Below are 23,711 nucleotides of genomic sequence, written 5' to 3'. Positions count from 1 at the left end.
ATATTTTCTCTTTATTCTGTAGATTTGGTGTTTTGATTATTATGTGTCGGGGCGACTTCTTTTTGTGGTCCAGTCTGTTTGGTGTCCTGTAAGCTTCTTGTACTTTCATAGGCATATCCTTCTGTAGGTTGGGGAAGTTTTCTTCTATGATTTTGTTGAATATGTTTTCTGTACCTTTGAGCAGTATTTCTTCACCTTCTTCTACACCTATTATTCTTAGGTTTGGCCTTTTTACGGTGTCCCATATTTCCTGGATATTTTGTGTTAGGGTTTTGTTGGACTTGAGGTTCTCTTTGGTGGATGAATGTATATCCTCTAGCGAGTCTTCAGTGGCTGAGATTCTCTCTTCCATCTCTTGAATCCTGTTGGATACACTTACATCTTTAGTTCCTGATCGTTTATCCAACCTTTCCATTTCCAACATGGTCTCATTCTGTGTTTTCTTTATTGTGTGTATTTCAGCTTTCATGTTTTGAACTATTTCAAGAGCTTCCTTCACTTGCTTGGATGTTTTTTCTTGGCTTTCTTTGGATTCTTTAAGAGATTTATTTATTTCTTGAATTTTTTGGTTTGTCTTTTCCTCCAATTCATTTAATTTTTTGTTTGCTTTTCTCTTCTATTTCTTTAAGGGATTTTCTTGTTTCCTCTTTAAAGGTCTCTATCAACTTGCTGAGATAATTTTTGAGGTCCATCTCATCTTCATGCTCTGTGTTGGGCTTTTCAGCTCTTGCCGGAGTGGAGTCCCTAGGTTCTGGTGGTGTCATGTTGGTCTTTGTGTTGTTGAGTGAAATCTTATTCTGTCTTCTCCCCATATCCTTTTAGTGGGTGCGGGTGGGTTCTCTCTATCTCCTCTTGTGGCCCAGTGGTGTGTGGGGGCTAGGAATTCGATGTCCACAACTCTAGATGATCTCGACGCTCCTGGTGGTCTCCTCGCTAGTTCCTAGTTTCTAGTTCCAGGTCAGTCTTAGGCGGCGGAATGTAAGAATGGAGTGCTAGCAGATTGGTGGGGCAGAGGGCTCCTCCCTCTCTGGGCGTGTCTGGCCCAAGCCGGCAGGCTCAGGAGGGGGTGGTGGGATGGGGATGGTGGGGTGTTCTGGCCTGGAGTCGGGAGCAGGCAGGAGCTCACTCACCTAGTTCCAGGTCAGTCTGCGGCGGCGGAATGTAAGAATGGGGTGCTAGCAGATTGGTGGGGCAGGGGGCTCCTCCCTCTCTGGGCGTGTCTGGCCCAAGCCGGCAGGCTCAGGCGGGGGTGGTGGGATGGGGGTGGTGGGGTGTTCTGGTCTGGGGTCGGGAGCGGGCAGGAGCTCACTCACCTAGTTCCAGGTCAGTCTTCGGCGGCGGAATGTAAGAATGGAGTGCTAGCAGATTGGTGGGGCAGAGGGCTCCTCCCTCTCTGGGCGTGTCTGGCCCAAGCCGGCAGGCTCAGGAGGGGGTGGTGGGATGGGGGTGGTGGGGTGTTCTGGCCTGGAGTCGGGAGCGGGCAGGAGCTCACTCACCTAGTTCCAGGTCAGTCTTCGGCGGCGGAATGTAAGAATGGAGTGCTAGCAGATTGGTGGGGCAGAGGGCTCCTCCCTCTCTGGGCGTGTCTGGCCCAAGCCGGCAGGCTCAGGAGGGGGTGGTGGGATGGGGGTGGTGGGGTGTTCTGGTCTGGGGTCGGGAGCGGGCAGGAGCTCACTCACCTAGTTCCAGGTCAGTCTTCGGCGGCGGAATGTAAGAATGGGGTGCTAGCAGATTGGTGGGGCAGGGGGCTCCTCCCTCTCTGGGCGTGTCTGGCCCAAGCCGGCAGGCTCAGGAGGGGGTGGTGGGATGGGGGTGGTGGGGTGTTCTGGTCTGGGGTCGGGAGCGGGCAGGAGCTCACTCACCTAGTTCCAGGTCAGTCTTCGGCGGCGGAATGTAAGAATGGAGTGCTAGCAGATTGGTGGGGCAGAGGGCTCCTCCCTCTCTGGGCGTGTCTGGCCCAAGCCGGCAGGCTCAGGAGGGGGTGGTGGGATGGGGGTGGTGGGGTGTTCTGGCCTGGAGTCGGGAGCGGGCAGGAGCTCACTCACCTAGTTCCAGGTCAGTCTTCGGCGGCGGAATGTAAGAATCGTTTTCTTTGAAAATTAAACTGAATCTTAATCATTTAGCCTGTAAGCTTCTCCAAAATAATTTTAATAGAACTGCCATTTCTTCTAATAGACCACAATGTTTGAAAACAAAGCAGAAAACATTAACTTTTATTAACAATTTTACTAAGGAGAGAGCTATTAGGATACATCTAGAATCCTAGGAACAAAAAACTGTGTAAAGGACAGTATGTTTTTAAGATGTGTGGCATGTTCATTTTTTTTTGCTTTAATGTTAATCCTGATTGCCTTGCTATAAAAAGCAAAATTTGGCTTGCAGGTATAGTTCAGGAATAGAATTTTGATCTAGTATTGTTGAGCCCTTCATTCCCTTCCTCCCCAAAATATCTTACTCTATGCTAAATGATGTGTAGACTCTTTCCTCGGGGGAGGAAGATGGATAGAAAGATGAGAAAGTTAAGGTAACTTCCAAGGCTGAAGGATATCAGAAAGTTACAAGATTCATATAGAGAGCACTTTACAGAATCATACATGTGGTAAATTAGTGATGGGTGGAACTGCTCTGGTCGTAAGCCTCCCTGATGGGATCTCTGGGAATAAAACACTTCTGAGTCATTATCTATGTGGGGCTGAGCTTGTTCCTGATGAAGCTTCCTTTACTCAATCAGGGTCCTAAAAGACTCAGTAGTAAAATTATTGTTTCTACAAGCTGGAATTTGGAGGGGATTGTTTCTTTAGTATACCAGGGTTCTCCAACTGGGGTGAATAGATGTTGGTTAAGTCTCTCCAGAAAAAGTCCAACAACACTGAGAAATAACAGAAAATGGATTTTGGGTCAAAGTAAGTTCTCTACCATTTGTGATTTCCTGACTTGGAGACAAGAATATACAGTCCATAAAGCACCAGATTCCCAACAAAAATATTCACTGGGAAACATCTGAAGTTCTAGAGCAAGAACAGTTCAGAATGCCTGTTTTCCAGATACAGATAAGGATAATACCACCCATCTAGTAGTCTGTGTTTTCAGTTCCTTAATGCTAGTGAGCAGGTTGGTTCAACTTCTCTTTTTTATAGACCACATTCATGTGTCATTACTTAAGAAAAAACAAGAACCAAAAAACAAACATTTCAAAGTCCCACCTGATTTAGTTTCAGTGTATCTTTGATAACTGCTCTTGTTTTTTTATTTAAATTAGAAGCAATTTTATTTTATATGTCAATCCCAGTTCCCTCTCTCTCCCTTCCTTCCATAAACCCCACTGATCCTCCGTCCCACTCCCTATCCACTCCTCAGGGAGGGTATGGCCTTCCATGGGGGACCATAAAATCTGTCATGTTATTTGGGGCAGGGCCTAGGCCCTCCCCCCAAACATGGATAACTGTTCTTATACTGAATGCTGATGTTGCAATATTGTACAATATTGTACCTTTCACAAACTGAACTGGTCATTTGACTTAAATTTAGAAATGTTTCAAGGCTTTTATTTCCCCTTCAGAATTTTAAAATAAGTATTACATTGCCTTGTATCTAGTATTATCAAGAATCTGATTTCTGATTTGCTTGTTTCTAGAGTCATGTTTTACTTTTAGAAAGTAAAGGTGAAAAATCATTTTGTCAACTGCCAACCAAATTTAGGAATGGATAGAAAGAGGCAGAGAATATATTTTAAGCACTCACTGCAGTCAGGATACTTTCCTCTTTTGATTTAGAAAGCAAACTTGTTTGATCCTATCCAGAAGAAAAGGGGACATCTATTGATGTGTAGATCATTGACTTAAGATGACAAACTAAAACCATCCCCCCTTTCATCTTTCTTCCTCATTCCTGTCTTCCTTATTCGCTTCATTTGCTTTTTCTTCATCCCTTCACTCCTTCAGTAATGAAGATCTTTATAAATATTTATTCACTAATTCATATGCATCCGGAACTTTTCTCAGAGTTAGAGACACAGAGAAGTAAAAGAAAAGACAGTTGATGGGTCTTTTTCAGAGTTGGAAGGATAACAGAGAAAGAAATCTGGGTGTCCCCACAATGAAACAGAGCGGGTAAGATATTGTGTGCCCCCTGCCAGCTACTAACTACTTTGACATCTATTATGTTTTATTGAGAAGGCAATACCTGATTCTTTCTGATTTTTAAAATTAAATACACAAGAATGTTAGTGGGCCAATATGTAACATGCAAGTCTCAGAGTAGGTATAAGGCAAGAGTGGCTTGGGGATGGTAAAAATGTCATTGCAAGTAGAGCAATGATGGCCTGAGACAATGGCATACCATGTCTACAAAGTGCAGGGACTGCTCTGCTCTACCTTTACTCCATGTTAAGGAAACAGGTCATATTCCAGGAAAGCAATAGAGTTAGTAAGAATGGGAGCTATGTAATGTAATCTCTGTGGAGGAAGGCAAGTGCCTCCATCTAGTCAGGCTTATCCTGGTATAATGGATGAGGACTGTTGGCTTAAGGACCAGAAATCTTTCCCACAGTACTAAGGGCATCATCAGATTCTGATGAGGATTATCTCTACTTTTTAATTTTTTCTTTGAGAGGGGAGGGGCATTGACACCATTGCAGTTTGAAGACAACATTGACATATTCCAAATACCATCTCATTGATCTCATTGTGAGTCAGTGTTTTAAGCCATGAGTGTAGGAAGAAACCCTGATTATAGGTATTGCTGACCATGCTCACTTGGGCATGGTCACAGCTACATAACAAGGGTTTAAGGAGCAGAGAGATGAGCATGTGGCCCTCTCTCGCTTGGTTGAGGTGACTGGGAAGCATTTCTGGGTTTGTCCTGTTCTGGTGCAAACCTGGTCACTGGTTCCCTTGCCTGAGTATTTTTCCCCAATAAACTGCCGGTTATCAACCTATCTCTGACTCCACTTTGTAATCATCAATACATGAGCTCAGAGGTGAGAAAGGAGACAATCATGCCCATATCAGTAGCTCCTGCAAGAATATAATGAAAATGTGAATAAGGTGATGAAAACAGACAACTTATTTATAGAGAATATTTATTGAGTGAAAAATTACATGAGCCAAACCAAGATAGTACCAAGTGAATTGGGTAAGTGTAGGACTTCTAGCTTCAGTCATGTTCTTGATACAGCCTCCTCCATGAAAGCCATAGGAAGATAGCAAATAGTATAAGCTGGAAGGCCACAGAAATTTGATGACTAAAAACCTTTAGGTGGGATGAAGCCATTTGAAACAAGTTGTCATGAGGGATTTAAATGGAACAGGTTTGAACTCTCAGTAACAGTAGGGTGCTAGCTGAGAGCATTTATAGCCCTGTGGAATATTACAGCTCAAAGGCTGTAGGAGAGCCTGGGGATGCCAAATCAGAGCTATTCATTGTAGAACAGATCTGTGGATCAGAGGAGCAAGTATAACAGTCTCCTGTCTTCAACAGTTCTTTGAGGATGGAGTCATTGGTGTCTAGAACAGCAAATATTGGAATCAGGCAGCACTTGCAAGGAGGAATTCCATTTTATAGCTAAGACTACCAAGAAGAGTATTGGAGGCTGAGGCAGAAAGAGATAACTCTGCCTAGAAGATCTAGTGACTCTTGGTGGCTAGGTTGAGTGAGCTCCCTGTCAGGGGCAGATCCTCTGTTGTAGGGAGCCTCCAGCAAGTCTGTTAGTACTGACTCCTCCCTCTCTGTTGTGTGAACCAGTGTGTCTTCTGAGAAATGGAAGTTGGAGTCTTCCTTCTTGTCTTCCTTTTTGTCTTTCACTACAGCTCTCAGTCTGCAGTTCCAACTTGTAGGAATTGATAGGGCCCCTAGCTGAACCCTGACTGGCTGAATATGGGAAGGAATTTTGTTTGTCTATTATTGTTTTTCTTTCGTTCTATTTTGTTAAAAAAAATCAGAGAACTGTCAAACATGATGGTGGAAGGGATGTAATGCTGAACAAAGTCAATGTTGCCAGAAGGCCACAGTACACCAGTTCTCTGTCCTTTTGAACTAAGGAGACTAGTAAGATTCTGTTTGTTCAGGTTTCTGGCACCCTATGTCTTCCCTGTTTCTTCCTCCAACCAGAGATTTCACTTTGGCTAGTTTTACAGTGGCCAGCAGCTGCCATGCTAAAGGCTATCTGAAGCTAGCTCTCTGTGGCTACTTTGCTTGTAGGGTTTGCTTGTGCATTCCAGCTGCCAGAAAATTCTGAATTGGAGTCTCAACCTGCCACTAACAAAGATAAATATTATTTATGAGAACCAATAGATTTTGTTTTGTTTGACATGATGAATAAAAAGAAGAGCTAACTTAAGTAGAGATAGGCTTTTAATGTTTTAATTGTAACACAAGCCAGGATTGAAGGTAGATAACTATGTAGCTTATCCTTGAACTTGACCTAAAATCTCTAAGGCTCACTCAACAGAGAATTTAACACTAACTTCTTCATAGTAACTGCTTAGATTCAATCACCAACTTCGAAGCTGTTAAAACTTCAGCCTTCAGGTCTAAAGAAAAGCACACACACACACACACACACACACACACACACACACACACACACACACACACACACACTGGGTCTTGAAGCAGGCTTGGGAATCATGACTGTTTGTGTTGATTCTTGTATGTTGCTGGTAAGGACTCTGGAGCAGTCAACCTGTCTCAGGAGAGAGAAGTAAGGATCTTGGCTTGGCTTCTGAACTATGAACTGGATTTTAGGAACCTCATTATTGATTGATGGTGTGCAATGAGGCTTTCAGAAACAGAAGGAAGAGAAGAGCAGGGAAGATGAGGCCAAAGGGGGAGGATGGGGCGAGAAGAAGGAAGGAAGGAGATGCTACATCAGGAAGAGCATGGAACTTCAACAACTGAGTAAAGTTTACTCGATTGTTCACCACAGAAATGCAAGATGTAGATGGTTAAGTCTCTGTTGAAAAGGGAGAAAAAGAAACCAAACCTGGGAGGGAGGAAGGGAGGGGGAGGGAGGGAGTGACAGAGAGTCAGAGATTCATGACATAGAAATAGGAACTAGGATGGGTGGACTTTAGTCAATGTTGAGTTTATTTTGTAAGGAAATTTTCTCTTGAGTGGGTTGACAAAGAGAATTAGCAGAGTTATGAAACACCTATTGATCACCCCTGTTATATGCTAGAGGTACAAGAACACAAAAAGCAGTTCAAGATAGGAGCCCTCCCACTAAACACATTTACATCTTATTCTCTTTCCAGCATTTCCAGTCCCACTCATCTTTTATCCACTCTACAAATCAATTCAAAGTGGCATCAAATACAGAATAGCAAAGGAACACTTTGGATTGCTTTGTGCTTCTCTTCCCCCACACTCTGCATCCCATCATTTAGATTTCTTGTTAATACACATATGGATATGCATGCCTCCTTCAATGCATTTATCTTAACTGCAAGCCTCTTAAGAGCTGAGATTAAAGAAAATAAATGCCTCCAACCCCCTCCTAAATGCTGAGTATTATAGCATATGTGAAGTGAGATCTTATTATTAATTGCTGCTCTGTTCTGACTGGGAAAGCTATAATAAAACAGCTCTATCACTGAACAATGGATTCATGCTCCATGGATGGCTGCTTGGATCTCTCCAGTGGCAATAGAACCTGGATATTTATTTTAAGTCATAACTTCTCATGTATACAAATGAACAAACAAACAAACAAACAAAACAGCCCAAAATTAATAATCCTGTCCCTAAAATCCATTTATCCATATTTAATTGACTTTTTTTTTATAAAACATTACTACTCCATTCGTTTTCTTTTTCTTTTTAAAATCTTCCATCATCTCATTAAATTTATTCCTCTGGGAGACAATAGATATACATTCATATGATTTCATTTAATTGATTTTATTTTTTAAATCCGCACCATTTAAAAAGTATAATTGTTTATTTGAAAACATTCTTTGTCACTGGTATCTTTAACTCAACTACAACTTGTCTGAATTTTGTTGTTATGACGGTGAAAGAGAAGACAGGAAAGGGCATCATCTTTAGCATTTCAGTGAGGAGAGACACAGACACAAAATACAGCAACTATTATTATCAGGTACTGTTTGATAGGTATCAAAATGACTCTATGTTTTGTTGAATATAGATTTCAGAAGGAGGTAAGAAACACAAAGTGAATTTATGGGCCCTTACTAATTTTTGTCCCAGATGAGGTTTCCAAAAACACTCATATCTTAAGTTTCAAAGCAAACATAAAATGTCCACTGTTTGACTTTCTGGATCTGGGTTACCTCACTCAGAATGATTTGTTTCAAGTTCCAGGTACTTACCAGAAAATCTTGTCTGTCTGTGCACCCTGTGAGATATAACCTGCCTGGTAAGATCAGCTCAAAGGTGCAATAATGGAGTAAATAGTTTGAGGGTAACTAACCACTTTCTAATTAGATTTAAGGTCCACATCACAAAATGTAACCTACCAAACAGATAGTTATCAAGGCCAAGAACCTGTGATTAGACAGATCATAGGCCCCAGGAAAGAGCCTGTAATATTACTCTATGAGTACTAACCAGAACCATAATGACTTGTTATAGTTATAGATCAGTTCCTCACTCAAGCTTTATCAGAGCCACTTCTTTTCCAGTAGATGGTGATTAACACTGAACAACACAACTTTTAAAGTACCTGGAATAAAGACTTCAGTGTGCTCAGCCCTGAATGAGATATCTGCTGTCAGATTCCTTCTCTCAAGACTCATGGACCATGGAAGATGTGGGTGGAAAGATCATGAGAACCAGAGACAGTGGAGACTACAAGGAAACAGTTTTCCAGACACAATAGGACAGTTGCATACCTGTGACAACATAAACAAGACCCCAAAATCCAGATCGAATCCCAGCATAGAGATAGAAGGTGGGTATGAAGTCCCGCCCCATGCTGAAGACCTATTGGTAATTGATAGCTGCTAGGAGAAAGAGAATTAGCTTTCTTTATATAGCTTTCTTTATCCCTGGTTTGTCTAACACTCTCACCTAAAGTTATACTGACAGCGTTAATTGGATTCAGTGAAATTCTCAAAGAATCTTAAAAATATTTTCTTACAGTATATGTTCTTACTTTCTGTCCAGCTACCATGTTCAAATACTCTGACACAATACAATCTAGAGAAAACAGGGCTTGTTTCACTTCACAGTTCCAGTCCAACCTAGCAGAGACTTCCCAATAGCAGAGGCTCAAGAGAGCTGGTCGTATCACATCCGTAGCTCAGAGCAGAAATAGAATGTGTGTACAAAAGCATGAACTCAGTTAGCTCTCTCTACTCAAACACAGTTCAAGATGGCCTGAAAGGTGCCACCCAAGGTAGTCAGATAATCCTACTTCCATTAGTGTAATCAAGATAACCATCCATTGACATGCATGCTGGCTAACCTTGTCCAGACAATCCCTCACTGAGAATTTTTTACCAGGAGATTGCAGATTTTTCAAGTTGACTATTAAAAATAATCATCAAGTATATTTCAAAAGCCTAGAAATGTTTGAAAGCAAAATGTGGGAGGTTTATGATTCTTATTTTATGTTGTGTATGTGTTGTTATTGGTGGGGGGAGGGTGTTGTGTGTATGTGAATATTTGTATGTACCAGCACATTAGCCAGAGATTGATGAAAAGTTTTCATTCCTGATCTCTCTCATTTATATATTGAGGCATAGTCTCTGATGTGAACTTGGAGTTTAATGGTTTGTCCAGTCTAGTCTGCCTTCTTGCTCCAGGGATCCTGTATACATTGGACAGATGAGTTATCTGCCACTAATTTTCCACTTGTGAGGATAGTGGTGATGTACCTTGCATAGCCAGTATTTTCTCTCTGAGCCATCTGAACAGTCTAAGAAAGTTTAAATTTCATTTGGTAAAGGTAAGTCATTTAAGAATTTGTAGTAGTGAAGTATAGAAGTTCCCTGAAAAGGCCTGTGTGACTACAGTGAATGTGAGGGGCATGTGTGAGAAAAGCTAGATTTTCTCAATGTTTATACCAGTCCTAGCAAAGCACAGGGAGGAATTGAGTCTCTGGTGTGTGGCATCAGAAAGATGTATAATTCAAAGATGAATATGAAATCTTGAAGATGGAAAGATAATGAAAATGTTTTTGAATGACCATGAATAGAAATAAGAAAGAGGAATTTGTATGAGTACAATAAGAGAAATTTGGAGCTCAATGAAAGTTGGAAAGGCTGATCACTGACTTGGAGAATAGAACTAGAGGTACAAAACTGAAGAATTGAGAGGTGGTACTAGATGAGAAGGTAAAAGGAGTGTAAAAAATGTGTTTAATATGAGGAACTCTACTGGAGTCTACATTTAAAAAGGAAAAGTAAGAGAGACTGAACTCCAGTCTGAAAGAAAGACAGTAATGGTGGGTGTAACCCTGTCTAAGCATCTGTGCCCTGGGGATTCTTAGTGTTTTAAGTTTCCCATCCACAAAAAATTGATTGACCTAGAAAGTAGGGAAAATGGAGCAACAAAAAGGCAGAATTATTTCCAAAAATACCTCTAATTCGGGTTGCCTTTGATAGAGGATAACAAGAAGTTGGCTGAGTATCCAGAACTCTAAGACTTCCAAAACTCCCACCTCTCCTTATACTCAAAATATAGAATGTCTAAATTTATGTTCCAAGTAAGATCTCATTGAAAAAAAAAGAAAACATCAGAACTGTTGTCGCCCATACTTTGAAGTTCACCAGCCTCTTATTTGAGAAAGGAGTCACTCCATGGGGAAATTTTCCCAGTGATGAGGAAGGAGAAAGTATGGCTGTGGAAACATTCAAAAACCAAAGTGAGTGAAGTTGATTATTTAAGAAGAAACAGCAAAGTATGGGGCTTCAAGGAACATGAAAAGATGGAAGAGTATTTTAGGATTGCCTTACTGAGATTAAGGTTATGAACTTGAAGTGAGATTACTCAGAATGTTTGTAGAGAGTCTTCTTGGGGAGATATCCTGGTACAGAAAACTTGAAAAGACATTGGCCTTACCATCAGTGAAGGAAAGAAAACTCATTACACTATTAACATTGGTGTATTTATACCATTATAATATTGTTTGAAGTATGTACATTGTTATGTTTTTAATCTCTGTGATGAGATGCCCAGGAAGAAGAGATTTAGGAGAATGATTTGAATTATGAGTGGAATAACACAATAGCTTGGGGTTCTGGGGGTGGGACCTGGGGTTTGTAACATAGGTTGGTATTTTCCAAGATCAGGAAAGAAGAGTGGGAAAAACTTGAGTTACCAGGGACAAACCCTATCTCTTAAGTCCAACCCACTGCCACTTAGATTCCAACTCTTATATGTTACACAAGTTTCAAAACCACCACTACAATGGCTGGGAAACAAGCACCAAATATGAGCCTATGAGGGACATTTCACATTCACATCAGAGTGGGTAGGTTCTCAAATCATGGGTTTTATGTAACTCAAACAGAACCGATAAGATGTTTATTGACTTACAATTCTTATGTTTTAATTCTTTTCATTTGAAACTTAAATCTTTGGAAAATATAAACCATTTTTTCCTTGTGTTTAATTTTTCCTTGCTCTTGAAAACTTGTTCATCATTACAGGAGGATTTATGGGTTCTTAACAGAAAGGACTGACAAATGTTTAAGGAGAGGTTAATGATAATAAGCCAAATTTACTTGTTAGACATTAAAGATATTTATCAGATTATCACACTCTACCTCATACATCAGCATAATCATTCTTAGTTTTAAAAGTTAAACTATAGGAGAATTAACTTATCTAAAATAGTCTTTCATGCTCTCCTCTTTGGATTCAATTTGGATATACTGTAATGGCATTAACTTGCCATTAACTTGCAGAAAGTATGCTAGCAGTACCCAACTATCCAGTATCGCAGGAACTGGATGCTCATTGTTCATCTGTCAGTACCTTACAGCATGCAGCAAACCCTCAGTCCTCATAAGGATGAGTACATGACATTGCAAACAAAGCACTTGGGGAGTTATTCATGACATAATTTGCTTTCTTCATTATTCAAACCTGCAGTTGGGATTGGTTACTTTCTTGCTTTTGGGTGAAGCCTCCGGTATGTTCTGTAGCTCTTCTGAAAAATTCCTTTCTCAGCCGTACTGAGGGGATTAAAATAGGAATTCATGTATAATGTAGTAATTTAGTCAGAAACTTATATCTGAGTTGTCTTCTTCTTTGTTTCATCATGCCCACTCCACATGCCACTAGACCCTTTCTCAAGCATAAAAGCCTGCATTGGAGATGAAAAATGATCTATTCTTTTTTCCACTATCTCAGTGAGTCCAATAGTTTCAGTCCACTATGGGCCAAACTTTGAAGAAGGGGTTAGGAGGAAAGTAGGCAGGCGTAGCAAAGACATGAAGATTGGCCAAAAGAAAGGTTCTTCCATAATGAGACTCCTGTAGATCCTTAGAAAACAGCCAGTGTTCCTCGGGTACAGCAATGCAGATGACTCAGCCTGCCACTCACACTTGCACTCATCAGGACACCACTAGTCCAACATATGATGTCTTGTGTCTGTTTGCTGCTTGGTTGCTTGTTTGGTTTCCCTGCTCAGGTCTTTTTGCTATGGTCTGGAAGACTTTGTAGGTCTCTTTAAAATTCCTTTGGGCAAATTCTTTTCCAAGAATTATCTGACAAGTCTTGCATCCCTGTGGTATTGTGGAGTGCAGTTAACTCCTAGGAGAACATTCTTTGTCTTTGCTATGAAGGATGAGGGTCAAATATCCTTCTGGCAGAAGCCCCCCCCAAAAAAAGGCTATTTACTTGAAGGAGGAGGTGAAACACTAGGGCACTCTAAAAACTGTGAAATTCTTTCCTCAATCCACCTACTCTAATACAGAGACTAGAAGGTTTGTGTGTAGCAGGGGGAGAGAGTGATGCATCTGAACCAGATCTTCAAACTCTCAGAATCCTGAAGAAGTGGAGCAGACTATTGGTGTGGGACACAGATTAATCAGGTGTCTTTGTGTTGTTCTCAGCCTGTGAGACCACAGCTCTAATAGAAAGAGCCACATATTGCCATCTTGTCAGGCATAAAAGGATAGACACCATGCAACCTACTTTGCAAAGTTTACAGTATTTTGATTTAAAAGGACTGTTTTGCCTCCTGTTGTAGTCTCTGTGGAAACATCTATTTCTCTTCCCTTTTTATAGCTCCCTGACTCAAATTTATCATATCTCCATGTTCATGGTTTCTCTGTCATCTCTACCAACCTTGTATCTTGGTGTCACTAATTCTTCCCAACCCACAGACAACTTGTTTTCTTAATAGTATCAAACCTGTCCAACTGTATCTGGCCCCAAGCTAAGGGGCTAACCTCATCTGTTTGCTGAGAAAAGCAATAGTGATGGGGAAAGATTCTTATACTCTTCCCAAGGCACCTACATACTTATCTACAACTATTCCACAGCGCCACCTTTCCCATCTTTCTTAAAGATGTGTAGTTAATACTGAGACTGTCAGCATCAGTTCTATCATTCTGGAATACCTTCCTGCATACTGCTGCTGTGTTCTATCTGGTTCACACACTAGAAGCTATCCCTATGGCTCACATTCCCTTATATCAACCTCTTTTTTTTTTCCACCTTCCTCTCTTTTCTTTCCGGCAGATTTTTTTAATTTGAATTAGAAACAAGATTGTTTTACATGACAATCCCAGTTTCCCTCTCTCTCCCCTCCTCCCCTACCACCCCACCCAACTAAAACCCTACCTATCACATATCCTTTCTGCTCCCCCTGGATGGTGAGGCCTTCCATAGGGTGTCATCAGAGTCTATTGTATCCTTTGGGATAGGGCCTAGGCCCACCCCCGATACACCTTCCTCTCTTATAGACTGCACGGTATCAAATCTATTATTTTATATACTAGCAAAACCACTTTTCTATTTGTGTTTCTCTTTCTAGATCCAATTTGATGTCTTTGTTCTTTTTGCAATGAAACTTGTCCAAAATCATTTGTACCCACACCCCCATTGCCAAATCCCAGGCTCTGCTTGCTTTTCCTGGCTTTCTGATCCCCTCTCTACCACAGAAGTGTTAACCGTTACATCATTCACATGTTTTGAAAAAAAATTCATGAATTTTTCTTCAGAAAAGACTTTTCCTTCTCCAGTTGCCCATGCTTTCCACGGAGAAAATTCAAGATGGAAGATTTATCCCAAGGAGCACAAGCTGGCACTTTTTAAACAAAATAAAGCTGTCAAACATATTCTATTCTAAAAGAATTTAATTCAGGCATGGGTTTAAAATCCTGTTTAAAATGCTAACTCAATATAATATAAGCCCATCTTTTAAGTAGGTAAATCATTATGACTTCCCATAAAGAAATTTGAAGACGTTCAGAGATATGTGTTACAAGATTTAGTAAAACAAATTGTAATTTCTGTGATACAGCATTACTTTTTTGAAAGTACTCCAGTTTAATACATGGTTTATTATATGCTACCAAGGTCAGTTTCTGAGAGGCTCATCTTAGTTTCAGGACTGAGAACTTTTATCTTGAGTGATCCTGTGGTCTCCATTCAACACCTGTAGAGAGCTATTTAGTTTTCTTTATGGTGCACAGAATGTCAACCTGTTCACTCTCTGAAAGGATGATGAAGAAAATAGCATGGATGGATGCTAAGAAATTTCCTTTCAAACAAAAGTACCACATTTATGCAGCACTTCCTACTTAGGTACAAAAATATAGTGTTCAAGTTGAAAAGTCTCTGTACAATTATAGCAGTTTTTCAAGAATTGTTATAGTCTTCACCTGACCTGGCTTTAAATTGAAACTTCATTTTTTTTTCCATAGAAGTTCATTAACCTTTACTGGACTTCATGCAGCAGTGAGTACAACCCATCCCCATTTCCTCCTCTGATGCCTGCAGTATTTAAAGCATAATGGGACAGGTTTATAGCCAAAGATGTTGAGAAAGACAGACTAATACAAGCAAACAAGAAAAATGATCCTAAATATATTATGATGCTCTTCTAGAAAATGCTTTAATCTTAATATAAGAAACATTTTAAGCTGCACAGCCTGTGCTTTGATTTCACTGTGAAAAGTGTCTGAAGCCTTATTACTGTGTGTGTGTGTGAGCATGGAAGATTCCATGCTCCTGGAGATGTCATTTTCAGGAGTTTATAGTATCAAACAGAAGGAGTACAACAAGGTACATACATTTGAAAATGCACACAGATATGTGTGAGCATCTGCCCAATTTTGTGGAAATCTTTCTGAAGCTCCATAAATCTCTCCTTATTTGCATAGACTACATCAGGATTAAAAATGCTCATGTGGGTGTTTTTTTCTGGTCTCCCTTTCCAGTCCCCTCTCTAGGGGACTGGAAGGCCACACAGGAGTGTTGTATCCATTAAATGTGGTCTTTTTGTAATTCGGTTTGATTCGGTGTGATTTGGATTGCTGCATCAGTGGAGAGGCTTATTGGGATGTAGAAACTTTTCAGCTGGAGGTTCCATCCAGGGGACAGTTTTTTCCCCACCAGCCCAGGGCCACATGGTGGCAAAACACACTTCTCCCCCACACTTGCTCTCTGCCAGGCTAAGATCAGCTTTCCCCTGGGTAAGTTGTCCTTTCTAAGTCATTGCCTTAAGGCCCAGGGCCTCCTGCCATTTTGGGGGTGTCCTGCCAAAGACGTGGCCATGCAAGGCCCCTGACCTGATACTGGGACAAGGACCTGCCTTGTCCAGTGGGAATCCTTCTCCAGAAGATATTCTGTTCACACCCCCTCTGATTTTTTTTTTACCTAAGGCCCACCAAAGCATACACATTGTGTTAAGCTTTGGGTTCTGGCATAGACATGTGAAATGGGCACCTGCCATTTGAAGCCAGATCCCCAAATGCCCTTGGGCTGCCTTTTACAAACTCTTTTTAAATTGGGGCTATCTGACACCATATGTCCTAAACGCTTGATTTTTCTGTGTGCTATGTCCTGGCCTCAATATGCCCTTGAAAATGGGACACGATGACTATCAGAGGGAACATTTAAACTTTCCATCCTCGGTGATCTTAAAACATTTTGTCTGCCTGGAGACCAGTGAACAGAATGCCCATATGTCCACGGTTTCTGGATACTGCTCTACAGCCCTTCCCTCAGTAGCCAATGTCTCACAGCACCGGTCTTGTTGGCTAGGGTCATGGCGCCTCCAGATTCTCACCTATCTGGGAACTGAGACCCTGAAAACTCTGCCCTGACCTTGCTGCCCTAGACACGGGCCCCTCGCCTACCCCAACCCTGCCTGCCCAACCCCCTCTTAAGGGGCCATTTGTTCCATTAAGTGGCTCACATTCATCTCATTCCTCTCCCTATCCACCTCTTCCTGCTTTCTTCCCCTCCAAGATGAAGGTCCAGCAACAACTTACTACTCCTTACCTACCTTCCTCTTTTTCCCTTCCCCCTGCTGCCCCCCTTATCCTTCCATGACATATCCTTGTCCCTGTCTACCTATACTTGACCTAGCCTTCCCAGGGGAAGCCACGGTCCTGGCCACCCATTTAATTTCTCAGTCAGCACAAGATATTAAAAACCAATTAAAAAAAGCTGAGGACTATCCCCAAACTCCCATACAGGAATTGGTTAAAAACGGCTTTTAAAGTTTTCAATGCCTGAAAAGAGGCAGCAGAGTCCACCAGAAAGACGAGGCCATGCTATAAGCCCAAGCCTCAGCAGCTGCCCTAAGGCCACTGAAGGGACCAGCTCCCCCTTTTGCCAGCCATAACATCCGAACACATGCTTGCCTGACCTTGTCTTGGTCACTAGGATATCAGATTCCTGCCTCGTGGCAAGAAACCAATCAGAAGTTAGCTGGTGGTGCTATGCTTTACGGCTCTGGGTGTGCTTTATGGACAAGTACACAGCAATGATACACAGAGCATAGCAACCACCCTGGGAGGGCCTATGGACCATAACAACCAGTTGACCTGGAGGCACACCAATCCTGAGCCTGTGCGTACCCCTAGACACTCCCCTTACGCTGCGCTATAAGATCTCTATGCATTGGCTTCAAAGCGTCTTTCCTAGCCATCCACCGTGGCAGGTGGATGAAAGGCCCAAACTAACATGGGGTTAGCTCGTTAAACAACTACAATAAAGCCTCTTGCTGTTTGCATCAAGCTTTCGATTCTGCCTGGTGATTGGAGTGGCCGAGGTCCTGGGCTGAGATCCTAGGGGCCTGAGCCTCCAGGGGTCTTTTAGCCACAAATGATAAACAATCAAACACCAAGGGTCTCCAATCCCCCTTGAACTCAACATAAATCAACTCCACCAGCAGCCTGCTGCGAATGTGGGCAGCAGGGTCATTTGGCAAGATGTTGCCTGGACCCTGGACACTGGAAATCAGAACACCCCCAGGTAGTGGGGAAGTCCATTGCTTGTCTTTTGGACATGGGAGCTACCTACCTATTCTGTTTGGCCTCTAACTTGGGTCTCACAATTTCCTCTTCATTTCCTGTCATACGGATGGATGGGTCCCCCTTCTTAACATTTCAGTAAAACCTTGAACAGCTTTAGCTGAAAAAGCTGTCTTACTTCTGCTCACTTACTTATCCCTCTCAGATCTGATGACATTTGATGATGAGGGTACCTGTAGCCCATTAGTTCATTAGTTAAGTTTCCTGCTAAAAGTACAGACAGGTCTGCCTCTTTTACAGGCCCCATAGTCAGGGATTAACAGGTTTCAGATGTAACTTCAGAGGTTCAGAGTTTTAAATTTCCAATGGTTGTTTTCTAAAATGTTCATGCCTTTTAACATAAAGCCATAACATTTTACTATAACACCAAGATATAAATCTGTTCCAGCTGTCTTACAGATACCTGCAAATTCCTGGGAGAAGTTCTTCTATACCAAGAAATCTGGTCTGATAAAAACAGTCTCCAGAACCCATTTTTACCGAAACCCATTTTCAAAAATGTCTTGCAGGTTCACTCCTCCTGCCTGGGCCAAGGTCAACCCGCAGATAACGCCAGTACCTGCCTCAGCTCCTGGGACATCACCATTGGTACCACCTCTCCAGACTTAAGTGGGCACCTCTTTAGAATACTTGGTCTGTCTAGCAGCTGGGACCCTCTACCATTCAGTTTTCCAAGATGTCCCAATGAAGGACATATCTGCTCTCCTGTCACACTCATTCACCTTTGCCTCTTCTGTACTACCAGGACACTTCTTTCCTTTCATTCTGGCTGTTATCACCCTTCCCCTTCCCATGGCTAGCCCCACTCATAGGAACAATGATAACAATCTATTTTTTTTCTCCTAGCAACCTGCCTTCTCCACCTCCTCAAGGAATAGGTGCCTGAGGTCTATAAGATGGCAGCTAATAGAATGCTTCATCACCCACATCTTCGGCTGAACCCACCAACTCCTGACTCTCCTCCTCCCCCACATAGTCCTTTGTCAGCAGGAAGAAGCCAGACATGAACCAGTGTCTATATACCTAAAGAGTCTGGGATGTTGAGGTGGAACTTCCACCCAAGCCTCTTCCCCTATCTCTCGCCAAACCCTGCTGCATCTCAGAAAGCCTGCCAAATGATGACACCTCCCCCAGAGATGCTCAAGACCACTCCCACAGGTTATTTAAAATGTCCCCTAGAAAACACTCTTGTGGTTTTTCTGGTCTCCCTTTCCCATCTCCTCTCTAGGGGACTGGAAGGTCACCTGGGAACATTGTATCCATTAAAAGTGGGCCTTTTCGAAAAAAAAAATGTTTATATGATTTCATGAATGTCCTGTTATTGCATAAAAGTAACTGACACGGTTATAAAACTATTCATTGGGTGTAAGAAGACATGTCTAATTTCAGTTGAAAGTGATACAACCTATAATTAAAATGGTGGTTTCTAATTTAAATCAAATCAGAATAATTTTATTCAATTGTTTAGCTTTTAGTATATGGATTTTAGTGTATTTTTCATTTTCTTTTCATTATCATATTAACTGCATATATTCTAATCTGAAAACTCTAGGTTGCAAGTAATAGACAATTATGAAAATTAACTTGGTAAGATCAGTAAAGAGAGTTGCCAAAAGGAAGAAAATTCTAATTTGGTCCTCTCCAACTTAAAGGTACAAGTGACTTTACATAACTATGAAACTGAGTTTGGTAGAAATGTTATAACACCTTTGAGTCAAGGATCTAGTCAACGAGTGATCAAAATTTTTAACCCATCCCTCTAGTCCTCATGAAATATAATCTGAATTTTGATGATCTGAATTAATATTTTCATCAACAAGACAAAGAGAAGTGTTAGTAATCACACAGCACACTACCTTAGCATTTTTACATAGATTTTGTGGTGTTTGGAATCTACAGAACACAATCTTAGGCATGGACCAGTTGACCTAACATCAGCAGAATGCCAGTCATGTCAATACAATAGCAATACTTCCATACCTAATATCACTCTTCAGTATCTGTTTCTGTTTTACAGGTAAAATCCAATCTGAAATACCACCTGTCAATTTTCCTAATGCAACACAAATCACAATTTCAGCCCAACCTCTAATTTTTCAATTAGATACAAATGTCAGTGAATTATCTTAAGAGCAACTTTTAATACAATCAAATAATATGAGTTATAAAGGTCAAAAGAAAGTTTTAATATAAATTAAAATGAAAATTTATTATTTTTTCATATTTATATATGAAATATATATATATATATATATATATTATGATCCAGGATAACTTTCTCATGGCTAGTATTTTAGGTATTAATTTCATTAACAAACCCATTGCCCTAATATGTATGAGGAGGGCCCATTCTATACCATTTCAGATATTAAATTGTACATCAAAAACTACTATTTCTATTTAGACTATCACAATCTAATTGATGCTTCTATTATTTGTATTTTATACATAAGGCAATTGATGCATATGATGGCAAATGTGCCCCAACACACAGACCTATATAATAATACCATAGACATTCCTGAAATACCCACCCTAAACTTCCTCTAGGGAGACATCTATCTCATCGGTCACAGTGGTCTAAGATTTTTCTGTCATAATTCCAATCCAAGATGTTCAGACGTCTCTATAGCCTTTGCTAATCAGCTCTCCGTATTTTTGGTTTTCCCTTTTTAGATTATTCTCTATTTTACTCCCTTCTAACTCATTTTCTCATTAAAATAAAAGTCACCACAACATTGACAAAGGAGTCGGTGAGAAAACAACAGGTTAAAAAGCAAAAATAAAGCTAAAAACAGTTATAGAAAATCCTTGCGACTATCAATGTCACTTCAAATATGAAGACATCCTGTGGTTTGTTGGTGCTATGCACATAAAGAAACAGCCCTTGCCGGGCGGTTGTGACACACACCTTTAATCCCAGCACTTGGGAGGCAGAGGCAGGCGGATCTCTGTGAGTTCGAGACCAGCCTGGTCTACAAGAGCTAGTTCCAGGACAGCCTCCAAAGCCACAGAGAAACCCTGTCTCAAAAGAAAAAAGAAAGAAAGAAAGAGCCCTAAGTGAAGTAGCAAGGACAACATGCATTCCACCTTGCCTGACTGTGCATTCAGAGCAAGCAGCACACAGGTTACAGAGAACCTTGCTTCTTTCTCTCAAGCAAAACTGCACTTGAACTTCATATATGCTGGTTGCTAAATAAATCAAAATTTTATTTTCTCTATTTCTACAGTCTATATGTCAGAGATCATTTGGAAGTTGCTAAGACATCAAAGTCCCTCTGTCACTACCAGAATAGTGTCACGGTGTGTCTTCCCTGTCCCACTCTTCTCTGTCTTTGTGCCAGGTCTGCTGCTCTTCACTGCCTTGAGTATTTCTCTTCCCCTGTGAGTTCTGAAAGTAAATTACCTTGAGAAAATGGCATTTGTTGTTCCAAGTGTTTCTTTGGTCATCTTCAGATATCCTAGCTTTATAGAAAAAGGGAATAGGCAGTGATTTCGGAGATGGAGTAATATGTGCTTAACCTACTGGACTGGTATTTGTCCTGGGGACAAATTGATGCTGCCCATTTGGCCTCTGCATTGGTAGCGAGCACAGGCAATATTTCTTTTTTAGGTTATCATTTTCACTTATCTTCATATTGTCTGCAGCCAGTTATTTCTTTTTACACCTTTGCACCCTTTCTTAATATCTACATCTCTCTTCATTTCTGATTAAATACAGTCATGTATCACATCAAGGGAAGGCAAAGGATACAAGAACAACTTGCTAGGAGGTTTCTAAATACCCCCTGTAGCTATTTGTTCAAATATCCCAGCTCTAACCCTTCCCTAGAGTAATCATTATGCTGATTCACTTACCTATGAATGGAAAAGATTCTTCGAAGTTGTAGTAGCACTGTTTGAAATACCAATTGAGGTAAGGATTCTTTTCAGGTATTCTCAAATTCTAGAAATATTCCCAGTTTTCAATTAACCTTTGTGAAAGACACTGTGCACTTTAAATAAGCAGAAGATTTTTACTCATCTAACTGGGAAAAAAACTCATGAATGTCCTTGCTTTTTCTCCAGGGCCAGCAAGCCTTCTGCTTATGTGCATGCATGTATGTATTCAGAGAAAGCAAGAAGCGGTCAGGAGGGCTGGAAAACTGACAGCTCTCAGAATTTTCCCATAGGTTGGAAGACCTCCCTACTATTTTTCCCTGTAGGAATTCTACAGCAATAGAAATGGTCTCTGCAGAGGCAGTTGTTTCATATCTTTGGCTCAGCAAAGAATTCTTCAACGATTGCTTTCCAGGTAACAGGCTCAGCTTCTGGGAAGGGTGTCTTTGATATGTACATATCATGGATAGGGAAAAAATGTAGTATGAAGTTCACCCACTGTTCCTTTCTAGTATGGTGCTTCAATAAGCAGTCAACAAAAAAAATGAGTCTGAGGAGGTCCTCAGGGAAGTAAGTCTGTCAGGGAGTGATGCTTCGTCTGGTAGTATATCCGGAAGAGGATGCTGGGAAAAAATAGAAACAGTGGAAAGACCTTTATAAGGCAAAGTTGTTGAGTTTTAGAAGAGAAAGGACTGTGAATCTAAGAGCATTTGAAAACATTTACTTCCCTGATATCTGAGTTGACCAAACTGCAGTGCTCCTAGTATATCAAAATCACAGTTGCATGAAAGGAAGGAGAGAAATGACACAGCATTTTTCACAATTAGAACATCTTAGTGGTGAGACTTTCCAACAAGGACATTACACAGACTTACAGACTTTCCTTTGTTTACTCATTCATTAAATATCCAAATAATTTTTGGAATATGTGCAATTCTGTGATAAATGGCATCCCAAAGATGAAAGATAGAATTCCATCTTTGCCTCTAGGTTCTTATTCAGTGTGGAGACAAGAAGACAAGAACAGGCGGCTTCCAAGAAGCATGACAGACAGAGGAAATGGAAAGGGCACAGTTGAGTTTGATATATGTTAGAGTACTTGCACCATGCCTTAGTCATGAAAACATCAGATGGCATTTTATGGAAAGTACACATGCAACACAGTACAGAAAAATATGGGTTCCTAGCTTAAGAGCATAAGTGATCTCTTTTGCCTGCTATCGGGACCATTTTCCTCCTATTGGCTTGCATTGGACAGCCTTGATATTAGGGTTTCTGCCTACTCTTATAGTAACTTGATGTGCCATTTTTGTTGATATATCTGGGAGGCCTGTTCTTTCATGAAGGGAAACAGGAGTAATGAGTCTAGGTAAGAGGGGAGGTCAGAAAGGAGGCTTGCAGGAGTGAAAAGAGAGAAGACTGAGGATGGGAGTAATGTATTAGAGGAGATTAAATTTGGAAATATGTATTTTAAAAAGAGCATGAATGATGGTCTAAAATAAAGGAGTGTTACTCACTTTGAGAGTTACTGTGTTATGCTCATTAAAAGTTCAATGTTGGCATTGTCCAGTTGCTGCATGGCCTACCATGCAGGAAGCACTGGACTTGGTCCCCAAGACCACATAAAGTGAATATGGTGAAGCCGGGTGGTGGTGACACACACCTTTAATCCCTGCACTCAGGAGGCAGAGGCAAGCAGATCTCGGTGAGTTCGAGGCCAGCCTGGTCTCCAGAGTGAGTGCCAGGATAGGCTCCAAAGTTACACAGAGAAACCCTGTCTCGAACCCCCCCCCAAAAAAAGTGTGTGTGTTGGGGAATATGGTGGCTGTGGTGGCTAATTTCAGTTGCCAGGACCAACTGAGGGAATGTTTACTCATCTTTGCATGAGGGCATGAATATGGGTGCCTATGTTGATTCCCTTAGCTCATGTGGAAAGGAGAAACCTTAAGGGGAGTCACACCATTCTGTTTGAGGTCCTGGAATATATATGAGCAGAAAAGGTTGGTTGAATACTAAGAACATACTTAATCATTTCTCCCTACTCTTAGCTGTGGGTATGGTGTAAGTAGCTGCTTCAGACTCCCGCTTTAACTCTCTTGTTGTGGTGGAACTATAACCTTACATAGTGAGCTAAAAGAAACCTTTTCTTCCCAAAGTTGCTTTCTGTGAAGTTATTTTATCATAGCAACAGAAATGAAACTAGCAGAGTGGTATACATCTGCAATATCAGCAGTCAGAAAAGAGGCAGGAAGATCAGACATTCAAAGTCAATCTGAGTTATATAGTAAGTCAGCAGCCAGCCTGGTATATATTCGATCTTGCCTCAAAACAACAATAACAACAAATTTTCATAAAACTCTTTGATGTTAA

The 23,711-nt window shown here is 41.1% G+C and overlaps 1 long non-coding RNA gene across 7 annotated transcripts in view; it reads left to right on the top strand.

Annotated features, from left to right (window-relative positions):
* Positions 1–18,890, top strand: part of LOC113833491 — a 51,901-nt gene extending 33,011 nt beyond the window's left edge. For 2 of the 7 annotated variants that reach the window (XR_003481212.2, XR_004772048.1), the window contains exons 4-6: positions 8,643–8,911; positions 17,972–18,071; positions 18,309–18,890. This is a non-coding gene — a long non-coding RNA (uncharacterized LOC113833491). The remainder of the gene's footprint in view (positions 1–8,642; positions 8,912–17,971; positions 18,072–18,308) is intronic. The other 5 variants (XR_004772050.1, XR_004772049.1, XR_004772047.1 and 2 more) reach the window with 5 other exon arrangements.
* The last annotated feature ends 4,821 nt before the right edge of the window (positions 18,891–23,711 follow it).

The sequence above is a fragment of the Cricetulus griseus genome (assembly GCF_003668045.3).
Source record: "Cricetulus griseus strain 17A/GY chromosome 1 unlocalized genomic scaffold, alternate assembly CriGri-PICRH-1.0 chr1_0, whole genome shotgun sequence".
NCBI lineage: Eukaryota > Metazoa > Chordata > Mammalia > Rodentia > Cricetidae > Cricetulus > Cricetulus griseus.
This window is presented reverse-complemented; position numbering and strand designations above follow the sequence as displayed.